Source organism: Pygoscelis adeliae, unplaced genomic scaffold (genome assembly GCF_000699105.1).
Source record: "Pygoscelis adeliae isolate BGI_AS28 unplaced genomic scaffold, ASM69910v1 Scaffold25, whole genome shotgun sequence".
Classification (NCBI taxonomy): Eukaryota; Metazoa; Chordata; class Aves; order Sphenisciformes; family Spheniscidae; genus Pygoscelis; species Pygoscelis adeliae.
Window position 1 is genome coordinate 1,967,212 of NW_008824808.1, and position 4,289 is coordinate 1,971,500.

Sequence of the window (4,289 nt, forward strand, 5' to 3'; positions counted from 1 at the left end):
GCTTGAAATGAAATGAGCTCAACTTGAACATGCTCAGCTTCAGATGCATGTTAAGCAATTTCCTGGTAAAAGTGTGATAAGGATTATTTGTATAAACAGTCGCTTCTCCAGCCGTGTAGAAAGAAACACTATCAGTAGCAGGGGGTGGCTGTGGTCACTGTTAAGCAGTCTCAGTGACCTCTGATTACTAACCTAGCACTCCTCCACAACGCTGTACGGTGCTCCTGGGGTGCTGTCAGCCTCTGAAACACACCAGTGGTTTCTCTTCGGAGTCTGTGTGAAACTTCATTGTGTTGGATGAAGGAAATCTTCATATATCTGAATTTCATTTCAGAGGCCTGATAATGACAGCTGTTTTTTAAGCGCTTAGAAAAGCAGCAAGCGCAAAAAGACTCTATCAGACTTTACAGATCAGAACAGAGCCCTGGAAAAATCTGCAGTTGCAGCAGCACCTGTCACGTCAAGCTACTATGCATGTAGGTTAGGCTGTGTAAGGAAAGAAAGAGGGAAGAAATTCATGTGGTTACTTATGGTCACTTCTCAGCTCTGCTACCACTCTTACCACGTGAGTATATGCAAGAGATTTAAGATTTAAACACATAAAAAAAAAGGTTCTGCAAGGAACAATCTACTAAATGTCTATGTCACTGGACAATAAGACACTTGGAATACTTCCACATTTATGAAAGAGGTAGGGAGCATTTTTGAAGGGGTCAGCCTCACAATACAACAGCTCTGTGAGGCTCACATAACTATGTACAATGCTTTCCAGCAATTGGGAAGTGGGCAGAGAAGTACCTGGATAAAGTGAAGTCCGTTGTTACCAAGGTCGTGTTTTTAACTCTTTCCACACATTGGCTTTTCTATAAGCAGAAGTTCCCTAGCACTGTGAAATGCTTCAGGCTTTTATCCAGAAAACAGCTTCATTACAGTACATGCACAAGTCCTTAAGTAAGGGAAGAATTGAATTCTGTAAGAAACCATGATAGTGAATTGTTCCCTCAAGAGAAACAGCAGCGCGCCCCTGTGCACCCCTTCCAGAGCCATCAGGACAGCCCTGCAGGCAACCTCTGCAGAACCACCCCCAGCACCACAGGGCAGAGACAGAGGTGAGCCCTTTCAGTCTGTGAAGCTTGTCCTTCAGTTGTACATTGCCTTTTCTAGGAGAGTTAGTGTCTTTACATCTTCTACTGTAAAAAGACTGTTCAAGCTGATGGCAATACTTCAGTATGGGTATATGCATACAATTCATGGAAAAAATAAAAATATGATTTCCAAGACTTGACAGTGTTTCCCTTAGTTCACATTCACCGCATTTGGCTACTCTGATACACCAGCACACTCCTTAGCACTGTAGATTCTAGTGTAATAAACATTAGTTTATTAAAAAGTATGCATACTTCATGCTCTTTTAGGAGATTCTTTTTAAAATTAGTTTGAAAAAGAAAAAAAAAAAAAAAAAAAAGAGCAGATTTTAAAGTTCTGTGAGCTGCTGGATATTTGGGAACAAGCTGTTATTTAGCTCATTTTCTCTTTCACAAACCACACCTTGTCCTGCCTTTTACATCGTATGTCTTTTCTTTCCTGTACTGTACCTTCCAAATGTGCTTTAAAACTCTTAGTATGTATCATTTCTTTCAGTAAAGTAAGTTCAGGCAAAATAATCTGCAGTAGAATTGTTTTAATTAGGGAGAGAGTTGTTGGAGAGACTGCGAAGGGAAATGAGAGAAAAAGTCCCACCCCTTTTTAACTGGGTGGAAAGATGTTCTCGGAGAGTTATGTGCTGAGAATTCATTTGTAGCATAATGTCTTGGCACTGTACAATATTTTGTTTGATTGCTGTGGCAGCAGACTTACCTACAATGGTTTCACAGAGAGATTAAAGCCAGGAAAGCAATTTTTACTGGTGAGAACTAGAAAGAAATGGCTCACCAGTGACAATAAGCAGTTCTTCAAGGACTACCAGTTTACACACGCAGATTAGCAGAATTAGCAAGAGTTTTTGCAACAGTGCCATCTGGTCTTCCTTTGGAGGAGAAGAGTGCTGTATGCATATGACTTGTTCAGACGGAGCACTGCACAAAGGCATTGTTTAAAACTAACTGATATTTGTAATGAAGTTAGTGTTCAAGCTCAAGCACTTTTGCAACTTGGTTAGCACAGTTAATTCCACAGGTGATGGGGTTTCCCTCTGAGCTGTGGCAAAGAATAAAATATGGGCAGTCAAATTCAAAGGTGTCCAACCTTCATCCTTGAATAAACTGTGCCTTTCTCAGAGGTTCTCGAATTGTAATCAGAACCAAATAGATCAAATCAGTGTCTTAAGAGAGAGTTCTGTGGATTTATTTATCTTTGCTAATGTCCTACATTGGACAATCAGGATTCAGTGTGAGTATTTCCGGAAAGGGTGAAGGCATTAGTGCTCCTTTAGCTCAACTAGCAAGGTGCTGCTTTTAATACTAAAGCAAAATACTAAACCTTTTCCCAGGGACTATAACTATTTTACTGTCACTTACTCTGGGTAATTTTGTAATTTCTAATGTCACTGCTCCTAAATTACTGAAGTCTTACCGGGTAGGAAGAACTCTCACGCTGGGAGTGTAAGCAATCCATATTGCTCAGCTGATCAGGAATGTTGTTTTCCTTCAGTGCAAGCTACAGCCGCTGGATCCATGCATTCATTTGTTGTGACACCCCTGAGAAATAACTCCTCTGTGTTGCTGTTCCACAAAGGAAGGAAAACAGGGAAGCAGCAAATATAAAAGGTTTCCCTGATCTGAGGAAGTTGCAGAAGAAAAACTCTTTATGATTTCCCTAAGAGGATCTATTGGATCAACCGGCTTAGTTGCATATTCCCCAGGAGTTCCCCTTATCCGTGACATTAGAAAGGACTGAGATTTGGTGAAGACTTTTTAGGAAATTTAAAGAAATATATTATTTGTATGCTTTGAAAGGGAATGGCATTTCATTCCCTAGGCATCTTCCATTAAAATATTTTTTAAAAATTTAGAATTTTCTCAAGCTTTTATCTTCCTGTTTTTACTGCCACTCCTCTTCCCCCTGCACACCTCATTTTGCCCCTAAAATGATGGAATGGAGGAACACTCAGAAAAACACTAAAGTTTAATTTCAGGCTGCCCTGAAGAATCTTCTCCAGATTTGAATAAAAAAAGAACATAATTTTCAAAATAATGCAACTTTCTTATTAAAGAAAACATGCAATTTGTTTGTTCATTAACTTTTTAGGTTTTAGAAGCACTGGCAATAATTATGGTGACTGTTATTACTATCCTGCTATAAAGAACACAGCAGCTTTTGTGTCAGGGTTCAAAAGATTAATCAGAACAGCTGGAGATGGAAAGAATGATAGGTAACTGTAAACAACTTGCCACATTAGCTTGTTTTCTTAAGTTATTTTTCTTGTTGATGTTTTCCACATCCAATAAAAGTGATTGCATGTAAATGGAAAAGTATGGCCAGTGGCTGGATTTGAAGAGCTTACAAAGCATTGGAACTGCTGTATATTCCCACCTGCAGAGACTGAAGAACAGTGGCATTTCCTTGTTCTTATCAGCGCTTTCTCATACATTACTAGTGTTCACTGTTACAAAGACATACAGATAAGATCAGGACATTGGTGCTAGCTATTGTACAAAAATAAATGTAAGTGCAATGAAAGTACAGCTGTCATCCTAAAGGGTTATAGTCTTACAAGGCTGGATGAATGGTGAGGGACAGAATGGCACGTCCATGGTCGTGCATTAGCTGTATTGTAACAATGTCCAAGGTCTCTACAGAAGGAGGGTGATGGGGGAGAGTCTTCTGTGCTAAGCAAAACACAAAACTAAAATGAATTATTTGAGTTAAGCCAATGCTGTGTCTCCATGGACACTGTTAGATAGCTTGTTGTTATAGATTAATTCAGAGTGGGAAGTCACCTTCACAAGTAGGAGAGGGCCACCTAGAATAAGACTGAGAAGTCTCCATTAATTACCCTCATCTGGAGAAAATACCAGGAAAAAATCATACATAACCAATGACCAGAAGCTTAAAAGAGACACCTTTGAAATTAGATACTTTCTTTTAAAAATTGTGAGGATAACTGATCATTGGACAAACTGTCGCAGGCAGTGGTGGATTCTGTATTTCTTGATGTCTTCAGATTGAGAAGGTAGAAGTTGCAACTAAACACAGGTTACTGGAGTAAGTTAGAATGAAAAAAATGTGGGTCAGACTAAATCAACTGATAGTCCTTTCTGGCCATAAATTCCAGGAATCTCTGAAAGAGT